At 42.6% G+C, this 26,825-nt stretch overlaps 1 protein-coding gene and 1 long non-coding RNA gene across 4 annotated transcripts in view; one reads left to right on the plus strand and one right to left on the minus strand.

The window, feature by feature from the left end:
* Positions 1-9,441, minus strand: part of SOX6 (SRY-box transcription factor 6) — a 370,587-nt gene extending 361,146 nt beyond the window's left edge. The window contains exon 1 of one of the 3 annotated variants that reach the window (XM_077179864.1): positions 9,307-9,441. The gene's annotated coding sequence lies outside the window, so the exon portion shown is untranslated. Of the gene's footprint in view, positions 1-3,528; positions 3,694-4,764; positions 5,080-9,306 lie in introns of those variants that run through there. The other 2 variants (XM_054635990.2, XM_054635992.2) reach the window with 2 other exon arrangements.
* On the plus strand, positions 2,864-26,611 carry LOC143694334 (uncharacterized). The gene is made up of 5 exons (XR_013182717.1): positions 2,864-3,500; positions 3,666-4,729; positions 5,079-5,531; positions 6,827-10,286; positions 25,917-26,611. It is a non-coding gene; the product is annotated as an uncharacterized LOC143694334 (long non-coding RNA).
* Positions 26,612-26,825: the final 214 nt, after the last annotated feature.

Here is a 26,825-nt window from a genome sequence, read left to right on the forward strand (position 1 = left end):
CTGCCAAAGGAGCCCGCTGATCTCTAAAGTGACACTGTGGAAAAAAGGAAATATACAACATCCCATTGTATGGGGGGTGGAAAGCCAAGTGCATCCTGGCGTCTCTTTCCAAAGTAATTTTTGTTCTGGGAAGTAAATAAATAAATAAATTGATCGACTGAAGCCTTTGGAGTGTGATCTATACACTTCCAAGGCAGAAATCTACCCAAGTGTAAAAGATTGATAGATATGCTTCCTGAAGTGTTATCTCCCAAGGTGATCACAGTGTTTAGCAGATAAAAGAGGACTACAGAAACTTTCTAATGCCAACTGAGAAAAAAAAAAGTATTTGTTATTGCTATCATCATGCAAAGCTCTGGCCTTTATTGCCACAAGCTATTTTAAGGCCTCCAAGAACTGCAGGGATATGTGGATACTTTGGACTAAAAATACGATCAAAGATGCAAAAAACACGTCCAAAGAGATTTTTTTTTTTCCTGTTGAGCAGAAGTAGTTTGGTGGGAAATGACCACGATCCGTTGTTGGCCACATATTAAAAACCACTGGCGAGGGAACAAGCACTGGCAGTTCCCACTTGTGAACAAAACCAAGCTGACAAGTGAAGGCAACTAACTTTGGACATCAGCTATTATTTCCTATAAGTATTTTCTGCTGCTAAGGCACTCGTGGCCTTACCAGTGAAACTGATGGGCTCCACTTTGTTTCTCTTGTCGCTTTCCCCGGTGCGTAAACACAAAAAAAAGGAAGAAAAGCAGCAGTTACATAAGTTGAGCGGAGAGTCGGGAACGTGCAGGGAGAGACAGCCATCTGTCTCGCTCCCTTTATGCTGTGTTATACACATGGCACTGCCTTGCACCCTGCCATCTAGCAGAGAAGGAAACCGAGGGAGCGCTGAGGCAGCCCAGTTCAGCCTCCCAGCAGAACCGAGACGGAGCACTGCGCTGCAGGGAGGAGGGAGGGAGGGAGGGAGGGAATAATGCGTTTAGCAGAGGATGCGAGACTGCCGACCAAAGGGCCTCTTAGGCGCTCATCGCTGAATGAATTAAAGTTCCCGGCGAGGAGGCCGGGGGAAGCGGGCCCAGAGGAGTGTGACAGGAGGGAAGGGGCCGGGAGCCGCCAGCCCCCCGGGGACACGGCGGGCACACGTGCGGGGTCCCCGGCGCGGCCGCTCCCGCCCCGAGCGGGGACCGGGGGCTCCGGGGGCCGGCCCGCCCCGGGGGTCGCTGCAGCCCAGGGCAGGGCCGGGCCGGGCTGGGCTGGGCCGGGCTGACCCGCCGGCCCCGGCCCCGCTCCCCCTCCCCGGCTGCGGGCGGGCGGGCGGCGCGGCCCGGGAAGCGGCCTGGAGAGCGGCGCTGGGAGCGATGCCCAGGGCTCACCTTCCCCTCCCCCTGGAGAAGCGCGCTTCAAAATGGTTTTGCAGGCGAGGCTGGCCAGGCTGCGCTCGGTGCAGGGCTTCCAAGAGCAGTGCCTGGGTTGGTTTCCGTATATTCTTTGGCTTTTAATAGCTAGCTGAGGGAAAAAAAGAAAGCATTATTGTTTTCTTTCTTTCCTTCTCTCATTGCCTATTCTAAATTTGACTCCAAAGTTTAAGCAGTTGAATTGGCTAATTCTGAATACAGTCTATTGAGAGACCAGACACAGCAGTATATCCCTGTATAGCAATAGATACAATGTGCTGAATTGGCAGTCTAATTATAAATGTGGCATTTGGACCTCCTTTCAGACCCAGTGCCACCTTACCTTATGAGGGAACTTCAACTACAGCAACTGTTCAAAACAAAATGCCATTACAGGATCAGCTTCACCCAATACTGGAACCAGCCAGGGGATTGTTTTACAAACAGCCTTTCTCACTTAACACAAGAATGTATTATAAGGAAAAGTTATGGATAGTGCAGAGTCTGAAGAAAACGCGTATGTAGTTTCTGCCAGGTGTCGAGCTACTTCAAACTGCAGCATACTCCAAATGACCTCATTATTTTCTTTTAAATGTACTCACTATAAATAATTATTCCTTAGTTTTACTAGAATGAGCTGCTAGGTACGCTTGCTGTTTATATTCCAAGCGTAGTGTGCATGTAACGTCATGAGCACAAAAACCCACGAAATATCCTGGCTCAAAACAAAAACCTGCAATAAGATCTTGCCAAAGAATCATGGGGTACTGAAAAAAAGTTTTTTAAAGGGTCCTTTCCAGGGAAATGTTCGTATTTAATGGCAGGCTGCATGCACATATCTCACATTCATTCTTATTATTTACTTTATGGTATTATAATGGCTTAATTAAATGAGTGGGCACAAGCACGTCAATAAAACAAGTCAAGTCAAGTCGAAGTCTCAAAACAGGTTTCAAAATTGCTCCATTACACGAATACAGAAAGGGAAATTCGTTAATTTTTGGACTTCAAACTCTGTTTGAGGACTGGGTAGAACTGTTCTCCTGTCCTCACGATCAGCACTGAAGATGGAAATGGCAAAAAAATGTTAAAGTGAGGGTAAAAGAAAGCAGCAGGAACAAAGTGCCGCTTGTGTGCCGAAGGCTATTTAAATTTGCTTAATAAACATATACCTTATCTACGAACAGCAGGCGAAGATATATTACTTTATCACAGAAAGTTTCACCTCTCTGTTTTTGGGAAACACCCCTAGGACAGCACTAATCTGCCGTCCCCAGGCTCCCACCGGGCTGCCTTTCCCTGCGGCCCCCCTTCCCCCCCACCCCGGCCACTCAGACGCAACACTAATTGTCCTTTCACGGTGCCACTTTCACTCCTTCCCGTCCTTTCACGAATAACAAAACCGCAGCAAAGCCCACGGTGGGGCGGCCCGCAGGAAGCGGAGGCAGCGCTCGGCCGGACAGGAGCGGTGCCTGCCGTGACCTCCGGGCCGCGGCGCACGGCTCGGGCCGCGCCCGGCGCTGCCGGCCCGGGGACGCGCTCCGGCGGCTCGGCACGCCCGGAGCTACCTGCCCGCATCGCGCCTGCCCGCTCTCCCTCTGCCCTGGCTACAGCCGGCCGCGACCCCGCCGCCGGTACACGCGTGCATGCATTACACGAGCGGGCAGCGCCGGTGCCCGCTCCTCCCCGGAGCAGGGCAAGCCGCAGAGGCGCACTCATTAGCTCCCACTGATGATTCCTTTCAGGATCATGAATGGAACAATTGTCAAAAACTGCGGGAAAAAAAACAAGCCCCGAGACTATTATATACAGACACAGCTTGTGTGCGCGCATGTGACAGTTGCAGACAACCCAGATTTGGCCATAAACTCTTCGGCGTTATCCGAGATAAAACATCAAATTGCTTGTACGGTAAAAGAGGCTTCTTATCCCCAATCCAAAGAAATAAACAGCTTCCAAGGTAGTGAAACCCAGGAAAAGAACAAGCTCTCCACCAGACACACCTTGCCTCACTCGTATCCGGCAGCACCGCCTGCAAACAGCTGCGCTAGCTTGTTGCAACTGCCACTATTTTATTTTAAAAGAAGAATAACAGTAATAATAGTAAGTGAAATACTTCCTGAAAACTTACTTTGCATTTAGTTTAGGCACTATTCTTTTTTTCAGCTCGCAAAGGAAGCCGTTTTGTCCAGGTTAGGTATTGTCTACTTATGGATCAGCCTCTGGCTAAGGGTTTATTTTAATTTATGGCTTATGCATTCTTTTAAGGTCGATTTGCATGACCTCCGGCAAAGAGCTAAGGCAGCAAGAAATCCCAGGTCGACTGTTGCCACAAAGCGGCACGCATCTCCCCTTCCCCGGGTGTAAACAGAGCTCTCTGATGATGGACTGCCTTCTTCCCCCTCCCTGTGTATCACGAATTAGGGCGCGATATCGATTTTAAAGTTTTCGGTATAACTTTATCCAGGGCTCTGCCGGCGGAGATAAGGCGGCGGCGGCGGCTCCTCGGGACAGCGCCGCGCCGTGGCCGAGCGCGGCACGGCCGCCGCCGCTCCCGCAGCTTTGTGTGCTCCCCGCAGCCGTCCCCGGCCAACTTCAAAGCACTCACCCACCTCAAACTTCGCGCAGAACCCACAAGCACCACTAAACTCCCCTCGCCTTTCTCCATCCCGCGTCTCTCGGGGTTATCCGCCAGGAGAAACCCACGCGAGCACTTGGGAGCAATGACAGCAGCGCTCCGCTCTCAAAGATTTATTTCGGATTTTATTTTTCCTCTCTTTCTCCCTCTCGTGTTAGTTCCTTACGTACAATATCTTCCCGCACCATGTGTTCGCCTGCCGTGGGTGATCTTAAAATACAACGCTGATCTGTCACTACATTTTAAAATAAACTCTACTCGGGAAGGATGAGAAAGTGTTGTGATTTCAAGGTACTGGGGTCCCTTAACGTCTCGGAAACCTCGGGATTCAAACAGCCCCGGAAACTCGCACGGGGACGAGACTATAACTACTTTTCCCTAAAGAGAAGAGAGGAAAAAAAAAAAAAAAAAAAGAAAAGGAAGAAAAAAGAAACACAACACCCTCGTGATATCAAAGTAAATAATCGTGCAGGGGGAGGCGGGGGAAGGGGTGAATTCAGCAATGTTAAAAGCTAAACAACAGATCTATCTCCGGACGCTGCTGCTTCACTCAATTGCAACTAATAACCCATTAAAGACAGCGCAGGGGGAACTGAATTCTCTCCTGCAAAGCGACATAAATCCAGCGAAAACCCATTAAACCACCGCCACCGCCACCAAGCCACGCAGCACTACACACCACAGCAAACAACAGGTATACAACACAATAGGGCTGGTTTTCCTGGTTACCTCCTCGGGATCCAGTGTGGCACAAAGCACTGGGAGAGCCTCCTTTTTTTTTTTTTGCAACGCGCTTCGGTAATTTTCATTAAAAAAAAAAAATTAAAAAAATAAAAAAAGAGGGAAGGAGGTGAAGGGGGGGGAGGGAGGGGAGAGGAATAAATGGGTAGTAATTCGGTAAAATAAAATAAATGAACTAGAGTCTGCTGGTGTTTCTCCGGGCCATGGATGTGCAGGATCCCGATCGTTAGAAGTTTGCGGATGGGTTGCCTGGAGATTTGGTTACAATCAGGTTCATTTTTTTTTTTTCCTCCTGAAACAAGTGAAGGCGATGGTTACTGCTGTCAATCTTGGCAATCAATGTGAGCGGCCATGTCGTAAGTATTCAAAGCATTTCCCGTCGTGCAACATCAGAAAGTGAGTGGCCAGGGCATTGATCTGAGGAAGGCAAAAGGAGGCAGGGCTCCCCCGCCCAGACAGCACAGGCAAGATGAGACAACACAGGGAGAGAGAGGAGGGAGAGGGGAAGGGAGGGAGAGACACACAGAGAGAGAGAGAGAGAGAGAGGGAGAGAGAGAGAGAGAGAGAGGCTGGGAGCGAGCGGGGAGAGCAACAACTGCGGAGAAAGTGAGCACAAAACAGAAAGTGAAATCGGCGCGGGCTGCCAGCCGCATCCCCGCGCAGCTATCACCACTCACAGGGCCATTAGACACATGAAACCCTACACCGCTCCGCTCCCGCTAATGACCACTGATTGCCCGGAGTGGTGAGGAAAGGTACTAGAAAGTTACCGGGGAGGGGGTGCGAGGGCGGGGCGGGGGCCGGAAAAGGAGGAGGGGGAGCGGGGGGGTCCCGGGGGAGCCGGTTCGCGGGGCCGGGGCGGCGCGGGGGGGGAGCCGTGTCACACGGGGCCGGCCCGCCCTCCGCCCTCCCTCCGCCGCCGGGGACACACACACACACGCCGGGAGAGTCCCGCCGGCTCACGGGATACACCGGGAAAATAAAATTACAAGGGGCAGAAAAAAAAAAAAAAAAGATCTGGAGAAAAGACGATGTGCAGGAGGAGGGAAGGGCTGGCGGCGTGGGGAGGGAGCGCGGACGACGAGAGGGAAGCACTCAGCAAGCGCTTAGTGACAGCTGATAAATGGGTCTCTGAAGAGCCCGATCCCACAGCACGGCCGGGAGGGGAAAAAATTTTTAAAAAATTTACAAAAAAAAAAAAATTAAAAGGGGGGAGGGGGGAGAGATGAAATGGAAAGTATAAATTACACCAGAGATGGGAGTCCAGCCACAGGGACCCGGGGGAGAGGAAAGGGAGAGAAGGCACTCAGAGTCCACAAACTATTTAGTGATGGCTTCAGCAGAAAGGTGAAAAGTGAGTGCAGTGAAAAGGGAAAGACAGGTACGGCCGGAGGGAAAAAACTGATTTAGGACGGACTCGAGCTGAAGTTGGGATTCTCGTGGCGACGACGAGAAATTTTAGCAGCGGCAATATATAAATATCCCTCTCTCTGCCTACCAAAAGGCAACAGATAAGGACTGGAATATCAGCTTGAATACCAATTTAGGAACTCACGCTCTCTTGGAAGTGCTAATTGGGGATGGGGGGGGGGGGGGGGGTTGGAAGATCTGGGAGAAAGAAGGGAAAAACTATAAGGAGCTGAGGAGAAAATCAACCAGTGGCAGAGTACTGCAAACCCAAGAAAGTGTCCCTGCTGTATTTTTGCATTCCAAAGGTAAACATAAAGGAGTCTTTCAAACTGTCAGGGGCCCGCAGATCAGGTGGGCAAACAGCGCTGCAGAGCGAACGTCTCCCTCTTTTGATATTATTCACACCTAGGCTAAACTGTTGTTAAGATGGGAGTGCGGAAAGCAACCTCAAGCCCACAAAATGAGAGAGAGAAGTTGTTGATTCATCTCTGTATTTTTGGCACTTTCTCCCCATTTTCCAGAAGGCGCCTGGAACAGTTAGTAACAGACAAACTTTTTAATTTTAAAATAGCTTCATAACTTATAGAGGCCAAAAAGACGAGGAGAGAGCCTGATTTCACTTTCCTCCTCTCTCAAGTAGAAATTTGCAGGCTAGGTTAGACCCAGAAGCACACTCAGCCCCACTGCGAATGAACCTGGCTTCAGCAGGACGTGATGAAAATTGAACATTAACGCGATGGCACAGGACAGATATGACCTGGCTCTGATTCATTTTGTTAACAAGCTGTAAAACTCGACACACTGCTGGAGGCATGCACGTTGCATCCTCTGCTATCCGAGGTGCTATCGCCCCTCTCGAGCCGAGTTCAGGGAAAAGGAGTTGTAAGTCAGAACCTCTTGGAATAGCGGACCTGTTTTATACAACATTTTCGGCAATTCCACTACAATAAAAGGAGTTACCAAGTCCTATTCGGCAAGTAGCAAGCACCTTGAAATAGAACTTTATAATTATCTAGTAAAGCTTTATCATCAAATTAGCTGACGAGGGCATAGTAGCTAATTCCCATGCATTCTTTCAATTTTAATAAAAGACACTAAAAAAGTGACATTCCGAGATAAGGGGAAATTGTATGATTGTAAATACTGAGTTTGTATTCACCTGCATTCGGCTAATTCAAAGTATTCACCTTGCTGCAGTTACTCGGTGTATGGAATTAACAACAGTAAATTGCTGCCTTTCAAGATATTACTCTGTCATTTTTCATCTGTAATTATAAGAATTCCCGTGATTAACCACTAACGCTTTCCTTGTAACACATTTAAACCTGCTGCAAGTAAAGGAAATACCTTGACTTTTTGCACAACTAGTGTAGCTTTGGCACGCAAAAAGATTTTTTAAAAAATTAAATGAGCTATATAAGAAAAGATATATAAATCAGAATACAAGGACGAATAGTCTGCCTCAGTCTGCAACTCTAGTAATTTGTTGCTGGAAGTTTTTTTTCTTCCAAGAAATAGAAAGGAAAAAAACAACCCAAGCCCTCCTCAAATGTAGCGCCTTATTAAACACGAAGCGGGAATGGGACAAGAGATAATTAAGGCATCAGCTGAATCTAACCGCCCACCTGGCTCCAAATCGGGGGAGCATCCCGCTGCACTCCCGAAATTCCAGTGCAGGGAATGACACTGGCTTGGGGCAGGACACGGCGGGGATGCGGCCACGCTGCCATGCGGAGCGCAAGGAACGCTCCCCAGCTTGTTGCTTCCCCTGTGTGATCAATTAAGTTACAGATGTAACTCGCAGCGCCGGGGAGCGGCAACTTCTCGGCGGCAGGAAAAGAGGATTCCTTGGGCATTGTATGCAAATGCGAGTGTGTGTGTGTGCGCGCCGCACGGGGATAATTGTGATGCCCTCTTTGTTTGCATAAGTGAACACCCGCCGTGCGGATCCGTACACACGTGCCGAGAAACAAGAAAACGCTTTCACTTGGAGCGTCACCCCACTTTTAGAAACCGCGTTTGGGATGACTGCCCTCGCTTTGGCTTCAGGAAGGCTAAAGGCAGGCAGATGTTGAGGAGGGATGCTGACCTGCTGGGGGTGCCTGCACAGGGAAGGGACCGCAGGCGCTCACATCAGCTCGGGGCACTTACCTGGGCACAGCTCTCATGACATTTTACGCCGTGGGTCTCACCAAATGCCCTAAAGTAAAGCAATGTTCAACAAGCGAGGCAACCTGTCTGTGTGCTAAGTTGTACGTACCGCATCTTTAACCTGAGCAGCAAACCTGCAACTCCTGCAGAGTTGGCGGAACAGTCTCAGAAGTTTTGGATTCAAAGGGCAAGAAATTTCACTTTAAAAGTCATTCACCCACTTCTAAACTGCCCTCTCACCCCAGTTAATGCCGGACAATTAAGAGGCATGTTTATAAATTCCCTCTGCGGACACTGTCCGACAATGAAGGCTTGTTACAGGCTTGCTAAAGATGTTCAGAGAAACTTTTGCGAAATAATCAACAGCATCTGAGAGAAAGCTAAAGGAAAAGAAGTTAAAGCCTGATAATCCGATTGGGAAAAAGTTTTGTTAGACTAGATAGAAGTAAATTACTGCACGTTTCTTCAAAAGCAAACCCATCAGCTGATACGAGTTCCCCTAGAACAAGAACCTCTGGCGAACTCCTCCAAATTTAGGGGACCTTTGCATTTTGTAACACTCAAAGCTAAAGATCTGCCTGAAAACAAAAACTCTGAATTCCTTACAGCGTCATCTGCCAACAAAATGTATTGTCTTGGCAGAAAAAGGATCAAGGAGATTTTAATTTCATTTTAAACTGTGCATCATCTTGATTGCGAAGGAAAAAGCCGCAGCAACAATCTCCCCGCTCCACGCCCCCGCCGTTCAAAAAAAAAAAAAAAAAAAAAAAGAAGGGGGGGGAAGAGAGAACTGGAAAAACCACATAAACTTTTACAAAGAAAATAAAAGCAAGTTCGACATGAAAACCCCTTCCTGTCTCGGAAAGTTCATTTTAAAGGTCCCTTCTGTAAATCTAAAGTGCAAACACCAGGCTAAGGTAGTGAGTGGCTGGAATTTGCATGCTGATAAGAGAAGGCTGTTGTACTTACAGTGACAGAGGGCAGGCTGCGGAAGAAAAGCTGTTTGTGTTAGCCTGAGAGTCACCCAGGGCTGCAATGAGAGGAGAAGAGAGGAGTGGGAGTGCCAAGCTGGATACACCTTCACCGCATCTCATCACATCTGCCAGCCTCTCTCTCCCTCTCTCTTTCATTTCCACATTCCCTTTGTTCCTGAAAAAAAAATCTACACGTCACATCAGTCCCCAGATGCAGTCTACACCAAAGAAAAAAAATGAATAATTCAATCAAACTGTGCATAGTCTCTAAGGCAATAAATCTATTGCACTTAAAGAAACGAAGGGTAATTACCGCTATAGAATTAGAATAAGGCCAGAGCGCGCAGGGATCCCAGGGTCTGTAAACTCCACGGTCAAATAAAGTTTCATTTATTTAATCCTTTGACAACCCCAATGTAAACTAAAGGGGAGGATCAGAACTTATTCCGGTTGGGTTTGAGAACGCTTGAAGTGAATGTTATAAAAGGAGAGCGCCCGTGGTCTGTGACAAACACAATGCAAGGGAGTAGAAGTGTTTCACTGCATCACCTCCAGGGTCCGTTCCCCCCTCCCTAATGAAGAGCAGACCACACTCCCACTTCCACCGGCTCCTGCTGCTCGCTGCAAGTGCAGCGGGAATCGCTGGCAGCCGGCAGCCGCCTTACCTGCTCCCGAGCGCCAGCACAGCCTGACAAAAACTCAGGGGAACCGGCAATTTTGTTCCACGCTCTGGCGGAGAGAAGCCTCGGGGGATTTGCCCCGGCAAGGATTGCCTCGGAACGGTGCCCCCGAGTCGCGGATGTGCGCGGGGCTGAGGCGGGGGCTGCCCGCCGGGGGCGGGGGGAGCCCGGCGGGAGCGGAGCCCGGCGGGGCGGGCGCGGCGGCGCTGCCGGAGCGCGGTGAGGACCGGCCGGGGCGGGCGGCAGGAGCCGCGCTGCTCCCGCTGCCCGGAGCGGGCTGTCCCTCGGCTCGGAGGTAAGCTGACTCTACATTGTGTTCGTCCCCCCACGGGTACCCCGGCTGCCAGGGGCGCGCTGCTGCGCTAACCAGGGCGGCGGCTCGGGGCTGTGGCTCAGCTCCTCGGGCCCGAACCGAGCCGGAGCTTAACGTCGGCATCTGCCGCTTTACACTCTCCATCACATTCTTTGCAAACTTCTCCTGAGGGGCTGGGGGAGGAGTGAGACGGAGAGGGGGAGGGGGAAACTAACCCCAGGTGAGACCGCGCTCTTGTGATGCCGCAGACCCTCGCTCCGATGCCGCCGGGCCCCGCGCCGACCGGGGAGGCTCAAACACCTTCCGCCGGCGCGGAGCATCGCGCACTGCCCGTCCCTGCGCCGCTGTAGCAGCGGTTTGATTTATCCGAGGCATTACCGGGACTGTTATTCCAGGGAAGGCAGAGCGGAGCGCGCTCCCGGCCGCCCGGGCCTGTCCATGTGCTTACCGCGCCACCGTGAGGCGGCCGCGGGCCCCGCACCGAGCGCTCCCGGGGCAGCCGAACGCGCCGCGGCCGCGGAGACCCCGCGCAGGGCGGACGGGGCCGTCGGGGCTGCACCGCGGGCAGCCCGCAGCGCCCGCGGCTCCGGGGCAGCGCACGCCGCTGCCTCCCGCCCGCTCTCACGGGCCGGAGAAAGACGGGGAGAATTTAAGGAGAATCGAGGAGATGGGAATACACAAAGCGAAAGCACCGCACCGGTGTTTTCCTTAACCCCCCTGCCCCGAGACTTTCTCCCTCCTTCGCCTGTCTCGCCGTGGCTGGGCGCTCCTCGGAGGATTGGGGCGAGTAGGGCAGAGCGCATCCCGGCCCGCTCCTCCCGCCGGCACCGCTCCCTGTAAATCCCCTCCGACGCCCCTGCTGGAAGGCAGCGTCCCTCGGAGCGTGTGCCAGGGAGCACTGCTGGCTCCTCTGCCCAGCCTCTTGCCGCCTCCTTCCCCGGCCAAAATCAGGCCAGTTGCACTTCCAGGACTTTCCTGGAAGATTTTCCTTCTCAGGTCTTTTAGGCGATTTCAAGCTTGAGGCTGGGGTTTTGTTTATATTCCTATTACAGGAAGGGGAATGGGAAAAAAGAAAATAAGACTCGGCTGTCACCACCCATGGACATTACCTGGGGTGACTCTGCTGAAAGTTGTGGACAAGGCTCAGGACGATGAGTTTCTAAGGCATGCTCCAGGCACATGAAAGCTATGGAAACAGATCTAGTGCAGGAGACAGATCCATTTGTACAGGGGCACAACACATCACTCACCTCTCATGGAAAGCTTTAACCCAGAAGGGGGTTCCTCTCAGGAGGCTTTTAGCAGCTGGTGGAAAGCATCCCAGCTACTGGAAAGCATCCATCACGTCAGGGCATCCTGGCACCCAGAAAAGCACTGACTGCACCGGCAAGGTTTAAGTCCCTTAACTCTCACCTAGTAGTTGCACCGGCAGAATAACCTCCACACCTGAATCGTATGAACTCTAATAACGAGCTCCAAAAGATGGCAATTACATTCAGCTGTGATTAGGAATCACCTTAAGATTGGAATCACCTGATGCTTTTCATGCACAGAGTTAAAGTAGAAAAACAGTAGCGTGACTGTGGAAGGTGCAAATATTTCCACTGAAATGCATCTGCTCCTCCTAATCTGGGAATTTCAGCTAACAGCTGGATTTGCCTTTTTGTCATCTTAATAATTTTTCACCTCCCATCTCTGTACAACAGGATGACCACAAACCACCGCTAACATACAAAAAGGCAGCTCAAGATTAACAGTGATTTTAAATGCACTTTTCCAGAAGCAACCCAAAGCCATGGCAGAGATGTTTAGAGCAATCATCACACTCATACTGAGGCATGCACCTGTGTAGCCTCACATATTATACCAATTTTCCCAGCTTCAGCTGAGAATAGCAGAGCTTGTCTCGGGTATGAGGGGGGACAGGAGGATGTGTGTCAGGTAGAGCTGTACCTGCACACATATTAGAGGGGCTGAGAGGGGACTTGTGCTACAGGACCCCTTTCAGCCCACAGCAGCTCTATTTTATATTCCAGCCCAGAATAAACTCTAGGTCAGTGGTCTAAACATGAAAGTTGCTGAGGATCTTCCCCTAGAATCTCAGTGGCAGAAAAGCCCTTGCTGAAACATGATGACTGCAAACCCCTATCAGCACACCACGGTGCTTTTATTTTCTCACTGGCAGTGTCCCATTCTGACAGCACATGCTGGAATTCAATCGAGCGTGTATAGGCTTTCTATTGAAACACTGCAATTATTCCATCAGTTTATTTTTGTTTCATACACCCACCCCCTCAAATAAAAAATTACCCCACCAGCAAAGCACAATTTTTTAAGTCCATGACTGAACTATTGTGCTACAAACATATACTGAGTAAAAAAAAAAAATCCAAACAAACAAAAAGACCCAAATAAAACCAAACAAAAATATGAAAAAACAACCCTGAAGGTTAAAATAAATAAACAAAGTTGTCTTTGACCTGGAGACTGGCCCACACTGCAAATAAATGTATTACCACTTAGCCACATATATATGCCACATTAACAGAAATAAAAGGAATCCTCAAGATAGGGCAACATATTTGTATTTTATATTACTACCACTGTGCACTTATAAACTGCATTGGTTTCAAGGTGTTCTGGATTTGTGACAATACGGCCTAATCTTGTAGGCTCATGTCACTGCCAGTTGTTTCATCCAGAAACTCAAGTCCTGTGCATGTGAAGTGCACGCTTTGTATGAAGAGACTAAAAAGGATGATGCTGGAAAGGATTAACAGTTTAGAAAATACCAAGACAAGAGGTTAAAATGTCTACAAAGATATTTTGAGGTAGGGAGTTGTTTCAAGCGGTCCAGTTTTATTTGGAGCTTGTAAATATCATGGCATATCCCACACCATGTCCTCCTCCCTCCTCTCCTCTTTGGGCACTTCACATTTTCTTACCCAAAAATGCAGTAGTAACTTCTTGCAACAAAGTTGACTAAGAAGCAAATCACTGTATAAATCTTTCAAAACATGTTTAAATATAGCTTAGTAGATCGGGAATGTTGGGCAGAAACTGCTGAAAGCACTCATACTGGTAAAACTGAAATGCGACATGATCTCAACGTATTCAAACATTCAATTATATGAAACGTTTTTCCAGGGTAATATCAGATTTAAGACTGAAGTGAAGTAAATGTGATTGGACTGTTTTGGAATCTTCCTAAGACAAATGACTGAAAGATCAAGGTGTTTTATTTCCTATTTGGATCAATGATCAATAAGTCTTCTATATGAGAATCACACATTTTGAATAGAAAACACACTTTTTTAATAAGTGCAAGTTAGACTGAATAAAATTACTATGTTTGGAGAGCAAAGCTCACTATTTTTTAAGCCATTGCAATCTATGTAATTATGAAGTAACTTGAATAAGGCATCTTACATTGGTCCTAAATTTTTTCCTCAAGTAAAACACTCATTGATTCCAACATGAGTGTTGCCTGAGTAATAGAGTTCCCTGTCAAACTGTTAAAATCAGCTAACTTCTAAAAGCCTGCAAATTGATGGAATAACGTGATTATACTAAAGGTATGTATTTAATATGGAAAAAAAGAATTCAAGTTACCAGGCAAAGCCTTTTCACATTTCCCATTTACAATAAAACAAGGCAGTAATAAGTAAATATTTTTAGGGGGTTTATAACTCTGTGCCTGATCATGAAGACACTTCAGCTTGTGATTTTATTTATGTATGTCATGCTAGTGAATCAGTACTCTCATGTCACAAGCATTTGAGGTTTAGCATCTAGGACAATAGAAATAGGAATAAACTGGCTTTAAATATTCCACTAGCAAAACAAGACTGCTTTTTGCTGTGGATTGCACTGTCAGAGTTCTTTTGGAATTTTGTGTTTAAAAGTTTGTGAGTGATGATATACATTCTCTTTGTTTTGAGTGAATAAGCCCTTTGTCAACATAACATAGCACAGTTAGATTTTAAAAAGGTTCTCATAGAAAGCCAGAATTCCTTCACAAAAAAAGCAACATCAGACAAACGAAAAATACCGACACACACCTTTTTCTGATTTTTTTAACATGAAGTATTAAAAGCTTGATTCTAATAAGAATATTAAGTAAATAAATGTTAGCTCTACTCAGTGCTATTAACATAGTTGAAATAGTAGTTTATAAATTTTTGAGAGCATCAGCATCATGATATGGTTGTCATAGAAACTGCAACAATATGTCATTTCAATTAATTTTACATGCAGTGATGCTGAGGTCCGTGCAACAATTCTTTTATGAAGTTCTAGAAGTAAATCTTGAATAGCAGGAATAAAAACATTAATAGGTAATGGTACCCTTAAATTATTATTTAATTAACTAAACAGGGAGAAATTCAAATTATTCTAAAATAATGACTGTGCTGGAGGAATTACTTAAGCAGACTTTGACTTCAAAACACCAAAATTAAAAGACGAAAGCTACGGAAATGTTCAAACTCTAAGTGAAAAAAGTATCTTTTCCCAAATGGAGCAGATTTGGAAAAAAAAAAAAAAAGAACATAAAAAAAGATTTATTCCTGTCTACAAAATATAAAACATGAAATAGTTTTGAATCATCAATGTTCCTTTTGTGCGTGCAAAAAGGAAAAAGTCAAATGTTACAAATCCAGGACCATAATATAAGATTTTTAAAAAAGCTTTAAAGGTAGGAAATGTAACATGAATAGATTTATTTTTCCTGTATAATGCAGCTACTGTGTGTTATGAATGCTACCTTAAGTAAATCACTGCCAGACACACTCAACTGACATTAATGACTTGATTATTAGAACAGAAAAGCTAACCAAAATAAAGGCAGTGTTTCTAAAAAAATAATAATTGTATTGTAGGAGGGTGAGTTTTTTATTTATTATTTTTGATGTTATGTATGAACACATACTCCTGTTTTCTTATTGCATATGTATGATACAATACTTGACCTGATAGTTTATATATGAAAGAAAATACTGAGCAGATCGTAATGAGAGAAAAATGTAGATTTTCAACACATTTTATATAGCAATCAATAATTCCATAGTATATTTTGCTTAAATTTACTGAGTTGCCATACAGACTAGAATGTGCAAGACCTTTCAAACTGAGGTGTGAAACAAGCTGTTTGTAAGTAAATAAAAACTACTGATATTACAAAAAAAAAAAAAAAAAAAAAGAAAAAGAAGTTAAAAGGAAAATAGAAGAAAGCCCCCAGCCTCTGGAAGCTATCTGCAGCAAGAAAGGAGAAGCATCTAGAGCTCTCCTTTCTGATAGGATTAAGGAATGCTACAAAAGAAGCATTTAAATCTCTAGTTTTCCCTGACAATTAACAATGAAAAGCAGATGTTTACAAAGCTATTTTACATGCTCGTTTATAAGATGCTAAAAGATGGTTTGTGGATGGTAAGAAGGAAGAGCTGGATAACTGCTTGTCTGGTGTATATTTAAAAGCATTTTCATTGGCTCAGTTATTGTTAATAATGAAAGAAACACTTTGTGCTGTATAGCTGTGACTATAGAAAACTGCCGTCGTAAAGTCCTCAACAAACTCTTAAGATGCAATTTACAAAGATAATAATAACACAGAATTATTTCACTTCTCTGAATGCTACACATTTGCATACCAGGACTGTGTACAATATACTCATAATGCACATTCATAACAACAAGGACTTCTTAACATTGCAACAGCACAAGATCTGTGCATTAAAAATCTACAGTTCCAAGTTTTCCTTTTTGGTGGGAAAACATTTGTATAAACCAGATGCTCTGCATCTACTCAGAGAAAGCTCACGTTCAGCTCTACACCTTTATTGAATGGGACCATATAAAGAAAATTAGAAAACACTCTAAGGTAGCAGCAATATTAATAAATTCCCCCTCACAGAGAAACATGTCCAATTAAGTTTTCACACAAATTTGAGCAGAAGTCTGGTCTATAACTGTGAGTCAGGAGATGTGGGTTCTATTCCTGGCTGTGCTACAAACCTACAGAGTGTTTCTGAACAAGTCACTTACACCAAGTCACTTGAGTAGAAAAATGCTAAGAATGCCTGTCTCAATTTAGACAGATCCATATCTGCTTCTATCTGCTTCGATGTGTGTGAATGTGGACATAAGTCTCTAAAAACCTGGGGCCTACCCTTCTTGGACTTTGCATCTTATCCTATTTCTCTACCTGGAGGGAGCCTGTTGGGGACTTAATTCATTAAAGACTCCTCACATACCAATTATATTTATGCATAACAAGATTCCCATTAAAAGACCCAGCCCCGCTTGTTTCACGCTCACATTTCACTTCACGCATTTGTAGGAGTCCCATTTACTCTAATAGAATTATTCACTCTGTATAATTTTGGGCATCTAAACTTCTGCAGTATCAGAAACTAAGTTAATGGAATAGATAATGTGTAGAAATACTCTTAGTTAGTAATGAGCTTCAGTCTTCACATTTAAAATCTTGCATCACATTCGATAGGAGGATTTTTAAGTATTGCTATTACAGTGTCCTGGTACAAGTAAGACAATGCATAGCTGACTTGACATTAAAATTTTTTGAAATCTTGGCGTATCTACATTTTCAAAATACACAAAACTCTCTTTGCAAAGTGTAAACTAATTTCAAAATCTGCAGTTCCAATCATAAAAGGCACTCATAAATCACCTGTGTGTCGCCACCATCCAAGCTTCTTTTGGTTTCTGCCTCAGCCACTTAATAAATTCTAATTTTTGTTAATGCTTATGTTATTCCTACTACTTCTCCAGTTGTGAATGAACATATTACACTAAAGTTCAAAAATATTTAATTCATATTAGTTGGCTAGATTTCATTTCCTCAACGGACTCTTCCACAACTCAGACTTCCCATCTCCAGGACACTCTCTTGGACTAAAATTGTGCTACATGCATAATGATATGCAAAGTAGGTCAAGTTTCCAACATGCAGCTACAGCCATCCTTAACTTCACCCAAATGGATACTGCTCACATGGTGAAAACTAAACATGCATAGAAATGTTTACAGAATTTAGGCTGAAAGTAGCAAACAGTCTTCCTGCCTTAGATGGATTTTTACCATAACACAAATTATTTACACAGAAATCTAACAGCAAGAGATAATTGAAAATATTTTGTCTACCTTTCAACAAAATACCATGGGGAAAATACCTTCCCAGCAGCTGTTATTGGTAGGGCAGAAGGGGACAAAAGAAGAAAACAGCTTCTCCCTGAGTCAGTAACAGCCTGCACTGGAGCTGCACTATTGCCAAGTACCAAAGCAGCTAATACAATGCAGCTCACAACTGCCCACTTTTTCTTGTACCACATTCCCCAGCTCTGAAACACAAAAGGTATCCTCCCATCTCCCTCCCCTCCTTCCCACAGAAATTACACTCCTGGCTGGGTCCTAGACTTCTGGCCTGCCACAACCACAGAGGAGGGAACACAATTTGCCTCTGTCTCAGTATTTTGCCGTTATTTTAATTTGATGGCATTTTAATAATACAGAATGGTTAGACTCCTCAGACTGCCATCTGAAATGTTGGTGATTAAGGGTTCTGTTCTGAGAAGGTTCTTTCCTTTTTTTTTATTTTTTATTTTAAAATTTTCTTATTTTCTGGTTTGAACATTTCTTTCAATTAGCTTTCTGATTTAAGCAATAGAAAGGTTAGCATTATAGGGTTGGGGTTTCTCTTAAATTAACTTAGGAAATGTTTATGGTGTTTATCAAAGGAGCCCATGTTCCTGGAAGTTGGAATTAAAAGGAAAAACATGTTAAGAAAAAAAAGAGCACTTTAGAATCAATATGGTCACACACACCCCAGATCCCCAACTCATATAGTCAGCAAGTAACCATTTCGTTAGTATGGCAATTTTCCACTTAAGCACTGAAACCTCAACCTCGATGGCAAAGCAGTATTCAGGGCACCATAGCTTCTGCCTTTGCTTTTCTTGTCCTTTCTGCAACCTACAGTTGCAAAGGACATTTGTAATGTTATGTTTTTTTAATGTACAAAAGAAAGGAGAGCTGAGTGTGGAATTAGCAATGTATTGGATTTGAATGCACACTTTTATCACAGCCACACGTGACTAACTTTTTATAGAACATCCTCCACAGTCGTGTTCAGCACAGGGAGCAATTCCTGAAATACAGCACTAAATTCTCTGACACACTTCCTAAGGTTCTGGGTCAAAGGAAGAGAAACAGGGATTTGTCAAGGTCTATTTAATGAGTCTGAGAAATGAAAACACAAAAATCTGTGGTTTAAATGTAGTACACTATACCAAATCTTTTTTTTCAATTTGAAAAAACTCATCTCTCTCCTATACAGTATTTGGCACACTTGTTTTTCAAGAGTGAGATTCAAACTTTTCAAAGCCTTTACATAAGGAACTTGCTTCTTTTTGCTCAAAAAATTAATGAATGATACAAATCCTTTGATTTAGAGAGAAGCTTTATTTTGTGGAGAATATTAAGAGATTTTACTGTTGATATTTCCACATTAATATACATTATTTATCTCCACAGGGTGGCGAAAAAGAGAAAATTGCAAAGACTTACTGGGTGGCAGGAAGTGGGATTCACTATAATCAACAGCAGCAGGGGACTCTTTGAGGTTGTGTTGCAAGATATATTCAAGATTTTAGCAGAAAGAAAATAATTGCATTTAATATTGTGCTGGTGGGAAATAACATATGTTCAATCTTTTCCAGCTTTTACACTTACATTTAGATTTAGACTCTTGCCCTTTCGATGCAGAGATACTACTCCTTAAAATCTGGATTTATTTTTTTTTATTCTTATTTTTAACCACACTTATGCAGAGAATATCCTGTTATTAGCCAGCTAGATTTTTATGCTACTTGCAAATTTTACTTCAAAAATTTACTAAGGTTTCATGAACATACTCAGTGGATTAAATAAATAGCTCTATGTTCAATAAGCAAGCTATTGCCAAAACACAGTAATGTTTCCAGCATTATTTTACTTTAGATACTTTTTTTAATGTAAAACCCAAAGATTATATATTTTCTCTGATGTTTGCTTAAAATTTCTTTTTCGTTCAAATCACTACATTTCTTAGAAATTCAGAACTTCTTTAAAATGGATGTAGCTCTGTGTAAAGAGTAACTAATAAGTTGATGAAATATTTGCAGTTAGCTAAATCAAAAAAGCTGACAGTCATATAAAGGTTTTCCACACTTAAAGGGATTAAAAATTTGTGCATATGATAATTGAGCTTCAGTCTTAGTTTATAGCTCATAAAAGTTCAGGAAATTAAAAGTAGCTGTCTAGTATAAGCTAACTGTGCAGAATTTCCTTATAATCAAATACATACACGCATACATACAGAGAGGTACCACCATAGCACATGTCAATATTGCCCTGGTTTGAAGTAGAAGAGAAACTAGCACTGGAGAAGTCCGTCCCATTCTCCCACCTTAAAAAAGACCTAGAAAAAATTAATTTAGGCTAGATACCACTATTGTAGAGACTAAGGCAAGTGAGATGAATTCCAATTTGCACAGTAATTGCAACTCTTGTCTAGGCTTACTCTTCACCTCCAGTCATTCCCTGCTTTGTGCTGCTGCAGAAAGGGTATCTTGGAGCAGATCATCATCTGTGCAAAGGCTAAAGGAGCAGTCAGCATTTAGGCCAATAGCATCAGCCTATTCCTTCCCCATGAATTTAGTTGCACACTTCTGGAAACCATATGAAATTATTTTTCAGTGAAAATCTGTTAAATCCGTTACTTTTTCTTCATAACCCTATTGCTTTATTGATTTTCTCTGTAAATGCAAATGGAATTACATATATGTATGTGTAAAAACACATAATGGGTTTCTGGAATATTAAAGATGCTAGACCTGGACTTTATATTGACAGGGGCTTACAGGTGGCTACCAAGAGACTTAAACTGGGAGTTGTGAGTGAGAGGAGGAGGTGAGGGAGAACAATCTTCCATTCAAGAACAGTCTTCTTAAAAGTCATGTCAAGCCTAACAGGCTGGTTCATTGGTTAAATGTAATAAATATATATACATGTACTTCACAAGCTGCAATTCCACAGTTACTTTACCTGGCTTAATGACGGGCATGTACTTTTTTTTACTTTAAAAAAAAAATATTTACTTTCCTTGCTCCACCCTCACGGCCAGCAGTAACACTACATGGCTCCATGCTCTGTCAGCTGCAGGAACTGCTGTGGTTTTGGGGGACAAGGAGAGGACTCCTGTTGTGATTCGGAGAAGTACAACTACACAAAAAGTAGTGCTGGCCCCAGAGGGAACAGGGGCAGGGAATGGGTGCTGGTGTGGAGATCAGCTCAGAGAAAAGGTGGAACTGCAGCCTGCGGGTGGGATCCGATGGCAGCTCAAACCTACAAAGAATTTGGGTGATCAGAGCCTCCTCTGCCGACCAAGGCTTTCCATTCCTTCCCTTGCCTCAGCACTAACACTCACTCACGTGTGCAGGAGCCAGCCCAGGGAGGCTGCTCGTCTGGAAGCTAACCCCACCAAAGAGAAGGGGAAAAAAAAAAGAACAACGAAACAAAAAAACTTTTCAGCCAGATCTGCTGCAAGGAGCAATTCACAGAAGGATCAGACAAGAGGCAGTGCCAGCACAGCACAGAAGGTGGAAACACAGAGCCAGAGCCAATAGAGGAGAGGACAAGGCAGCCCAAACTTAGATCAACTCCAGCTGTGATGGACCCAGAGCTGGAGCCAGCCTGACCACTTAGAAGCTTCCTAAAACCTCTGCGCTTTCTCTAAAAACACTGAGATAGAATAAGTATACAGAGTTTAAATTACCATGATACCAGAGAAATAAAATCAGGATTCTTACTTAAACACTGAACAGGTCAAGAAGCAAGAAAAAGCCCTCATGGTCTTGAAGATATCTAGCAGAGTTTCCATAGGGTGCAACAGGCCAGGAAAAATCCTTTCTGAGCTACACAGATGATACTTGTGAGTAAATTTCTCCTTTTTAAGCCTTCATTGTGTAGATGAGAAGATAAGGTAGAGACTTTGAGAAGGATTGAAAAAGACTAAAACCAACAAGAGTAGGAGGTGGCATTTGGAAAATTATTAGTGTGGAAGACAGCACGTTTTTTCTCTGTACAAATATCTAAATTCCACCATCCCACACCCTTAAAACATGAATATTTTCTTACTTGAGGATATGTCAGTTTTTAGAACAAGCAGATTTATCTGGCTAACATTTGTAAGGGCAACTACATATACATGGTGAAGTGCTGGAAAACTGAATCTATAAGAAAGGAGAAAAATACTTAGGAGACAAGAAGTCCAGAACAAAAAATTTCTAATATTACACTCAGACTGTAAATAAAGCAAAAACTCTAATATATTGACTACAGTAACAGCAGCAAGAAAAAAAGTCTTTGTAAAATATCGATTTGGAAATTGCAGACAAAAGCTGCAGGGAAGCTACAAAGTATTGGTGTGTTAATTCCTAAAAGAGAATAGGCTATTAGGAAGCAAATAAATAAACAGATATTAATTAGTAGATTTAGCTTTCCCATTGAAGATTGCACTAGTTGGAAGAAAGATAAAATCTGTCACTGATCTTGGGGAAAATACCTTAAAAAATTTAGGAAAGTTTATATTGACCATATACTTGCCAAAAAAGGCCCAGAAGGAAGAATTCTAGCAGACAACAAGGTGACACATGAACTGTTCCCAGATATACAATGATTAGCAGGCAGGTCTTTGAATGTAACTAGGATAAATCAATTTACACATACTTTTGTGCTCCCACTCGCTGTCTTCTGCTGATAATTTAGGGAATTAATATAAATTATTTGCAGACACAAAAAGAGATATCCAAAAGTAAAGTAGTGTAGTCAAGGTATGTTAAAGGTTAACACAAACACATTCTGGAGGACAGCAGTGGAGAGCAGTATGGAAAGAGTGTAAAGCATCCTTCAAGGGGAAAATGCTGCAACTCAGAGAAATCCAAAGAAGAGAAAAGCAGGCAAAAGTAATACTCATGCCATCAACACATTTTCAGATTTGGAGAATTAATGGATGACAGACTTCTAGAAATAAAAGTTTCTCAGAAATAAAAGTTTCATGTGTGATGTCCTCTGGTCCTATGTGCAGTTATTGAGAAGAAGGAAGGTAAGGAACTTGATTTCAAAGTTTTATTTACTGGCCTGCCTTGGCTGAGATAATAAAAGCAACGATTGGTTAATCCAATTTGGATGTGTATTGATTTGTTGTTGTTAGCACCATGGCTCTGCTGTACTTTCTGTGTCCTTGAGCAAGAAGGAAGAGACCTGGGAAGGGAGAAATGCGTGGCATGGGGAAGAACAGGATGGCATCCCTGAGGCTGGGAAAATGTAACATGGGCTTTTACATTTTTACATTTACAGTTGCAAAAACACCTGTAAATGCCATGTCTTTCTGCTCAGCTTTGTTTATACACATTTGGTAGCAGAACTCAAAACTGAGTTTTTGTTAGTCAAGCAGATCAAGTCAGTGGAGCTCAAATTGCCTGTAGGAGCACAGCTCAAGGATTCAACCACCCTTAGTGGATGGACCTAATTAGATCCAACATCTGATTCATTAGATTCAACATATTTCTTTATGGAATTTGTCAGAAATAAGGCATTTTTAAACTGTTATCAAAACAAAACCCCCCCAAAAAAACCAAATCAAAATATAATGAAGCAGAAGTTTCTTCTTAACAGTAGACATATGAATAAGAATATAAGGACAACAGAATATCTTTCCCATGTGCATTAGTTTAATCTAGAAACTACAACTCTTGTCTAAGCCAGTCTCCAGAGAGTGGAGTGCCCAGATTTTGACCAATATTCTCTTTAATCAGTATGTGTCAATGTACAACTGTGTACCTTTGGGGCAGCCAGGAACTGCTGTCGTCAGAGCAGATGATGCAGGCAGTGTTTGGCAATTATCCCATGCTGTGTGCCACAGGGCTGTTCAATCCAGCATGCTTCCTCACAGCCCTGCCATCACAACAAATTATGATATAAACAGAGAACTTTACAATAATACAAATATGAACTAACCACCTTAATTGACTAGAGCACATAGAGTATTCCAAAGCAGTAACTCATTTCTTACCTTAAAAGGTTATTACAAGTGGGCAGGAATCACTGGTCTCCTTTTGTAATGAGTTCATGATATCAAACATCCTCTTTATTAAATGGTGATCACTGGGAAAATTCATGGGCAATCAGTGATCTTTTAAAATCTGCTAGATTGTCACTCATCTCCCATAGTACCTTAAGAAATATGGTCCTTGCCTGATTAGATGTTTTGGTATCATAAAAAGGGAATAATAAAACCACTCCAAAACACAGTGAATTTCAGATCTGCAAATGCATATCAGTACCGCAAATAAAAATTGCCTTTTTTTTTAACTGCCTTATTTTGGTATTATAAAAGCTTTAAAGTAGTTAACCAACATGCCAGGACCCTAGAAACTAAGGCTGTCTTTTTTTTTTTTCTTTTTTAATTTTATTTTTAAACAGACTGAAGCCATCTCAATTCACCCAAAATCTTAGCTCTCCTGTGGGAAGACAGATAAAAGGTTAAATCCTTAGAGAACAAAGAGAAATTCAAAGAAATTCCTCCATCCTAAATTATCACCAGGATTACAAATCAACTAATTACAATGCAAGTATATGAACTGGGCTGCTTATTTAAATCTGCTCTACACTGAAGGGGTTTTTTTATCCATAATGTCTGGACTAGAACCTGTTTGCTTGCACAATGATTAAAAGTACCTGCAAGTGTACATACACTCTGCATGATTCTCAGGAATTAGATATGAATATTTGAAATTAAGAATTCTTAATTAAATTATAAATAGTTACATACTGTATTTTGGTGTCTTTCTTAAAATTTTAAATATACAGTACTTACCTATTTACACATTGAAAAGTTGTACTTTAAAATGGAAACAGTTATGGTTCCAATCTGCTACTCATAACATACAAAAATAACAGATATACATAACTCCAGTAGGCACTGTAATTTATTATTTTAGCCTTTACCAAGAAAAACATTTTCAAGCAACTTTTTTGACCAGAAGTTTATGAACTAAAGTTGGAAAGGTGGTTCTATAGGCCAAGTAAACAATTTTACTATCAATGACTTTATCCCTTGCTTCCAAGTCTCTGTTGCACACAGAGACTTCATTAAAGCAGATTGCAAAAAAAAAAAAAAGTGCAACAATATTTGCCTTTCATGTTGAAATTTTAATTTACTTCAGTATGTTATCACACACTTCCAAATAAGTAACCTTAGATTTAGAATCTCTTATTTTTTTTCACCACCACCATGACTTTAAAAATAATTGTTATTTTAAAATGATAAATATAATTCATTGATAAAAAATTAATTACATTGTTATCCAAAAACAACAAAGCCACCATCCAAGATAAAAATAGCCATTGTCTGCATTTTAATTTCATTACATATATTGTAATAACAAAAGATTGTTATCTCTTTCCAATTGCTCAACTGCTCAACAGTCAGAATTCATTTTTATCAGCCCAACAAAATAAATTCAGTCACTTTTAGCTGTGATACAAAATGGCCAAAGAATAGAAAACCCAACTCACAACTGCATTCCATTCTACCAGGCACTACTCATAGACAGAAGATACACAGTAAAAGGCAGATTCTGTCCTGGAAAGTCCAAAGTTTAACAGACAACAGAAACAGAAGGTGTGAGGAAAGGATGTAATGCCTAAATAAAGGTGTGGAATGTGGGGAAAAGAGAAGGTAAGAAAATAGCTATAAGGTCACAGCCATTATATAACACACACATACATTTGCATTCCTACAGATATATACATTTATAGATATAGATATGATATAGATATCCATTGATATGCATGAAGACATGGGAAGACAAATACATACACAGAAGATACACATTGATGATTTTACTTCCTGAAGAAATCCAAACATTTTGAAAAAACAGAAAAACACCTTGCTTGACCATACTCTTTACCTGTTAATGAGCTGCTAATTAAGACTTAGCAAAATGCATGGTCATAAATTTTACTGTAGACTTTCTTCACCAAGGAAAACCTTTGTCCAGCAGATTTCCAATCATACAAACTAAATATCTTTGTTCTATCTGAATAATAGATATATCTTTTTGTATGTCTTAACATTTATAATCAGAAAGCAAAAATAATTCACAGCTTTCTAGCAGAAGTGAAATTAGTGCCTGTTATAAGTGAAGCTAATAGGAGCCAGCACAATAACAAAAAAAAAAATTGGTTTCTTTGTGGTCTTTCTGACTCATCTCTTTCTACACCAGACTGTGCAGTGCTCTCTTTCATTGGCTGTTCCTCTAATCCTAATCCTTGCCTCCATGACAGAAGACCTGAGTTTTGTGGCAGTCAAAGCAAAACTGCTCAGTAGTACAAGATGTATGCTCAGACAAGGTCAAAACAGTCATGGAAACAGGGAAATCAAAGCCCACTCCAAGGTCCAGCACCACCCTTCAACATGACTTCAAAGCCCCCTGCTTGCCTTGGTGTTGCTATCTTTGAGCAACATTTCTGTCCCACTTCAAACACACACAGGTATCACCATCACAGCCACCAAGCTGCTGCTGAGGCCACAAAGTGATAGTTTGGAATAAAGGCAACACTCTTTAGCAGAGATGCTAAACAAGATAAATGATGCATTCTGCTGAGCTCCACAGAGATGTGCTAGTGCCATGAAAACCCTGAAAGAATCCTGCACCTGCTTAAATTCAGAACAATCTTCCAACAAAAGGTAAGATTTTATTTTAGGTGTAACCTACCCTTTTTTTTCCTGCTATATTTCTGCAAGCACACTTGCCTACCATTTTACTTTAACTATCACCAAATGATATGTTTTGTTGTTTTGCCCAGCAGAGATTTTGTCATTCTTATTGTTGCCCAAGGACACCAGTCAGAATAATAAACAGCTCCAAATAAATTCCCCTTACACAGCCTTGGATGTGCTAAAAACTTACCTGCTAAAGTCTGATCACATATGTATTGTGTTCAAATTTTGTCAGTCCTTAAAACAGAGAGTTTTGATTTATCCTGACAGAAACATGAGGAAATACAGATTTAAAACTTTATTTAAAAAAAAAAACACCTAAAAGACACATCACTTAAACACAGAACTAAATGTTGTATTTCACAGTGGCAGTCAAAGAAAACACTCTGAATGCTCATTTAAAACAGAAAGTATATATGAAATATATACATGAAATATAATGCATAGACTTGTCAAACAGAAGGAATATTATAACAGCCGATCCAGGGCTGTCCCTTTTTTACTTTCAATAGTCCACAGTTCTCCTGATTTGCATTAACAAGACTGCTGCCACTGGTCTCTTTGCATTTGACATGAAAATTAGGACTAATTTTAGGAATATTATAAACATCCTTCTAGAAGTGTATCACAGGTTTTTATTCAATATGCAAAACCTTTTTCTCCTGAATACCAAGGAGAAA

The sequence above is a fragment of the Agelaius phoeniceus genome, chromosome 6 (genome assembly GCF_051311805.1).
Source record: "Agelaius phoeniceus isolate bAgePho1 chromosome 6, bAgePho1.hap1, whole genome shotgun sequence".
NCBI classification, from domain to species: Eukaryota; Metazoa; Chordata; class Aves; order Passeriformes; family Icteridae; genus Agelaius; species Agelaius phoeniceus.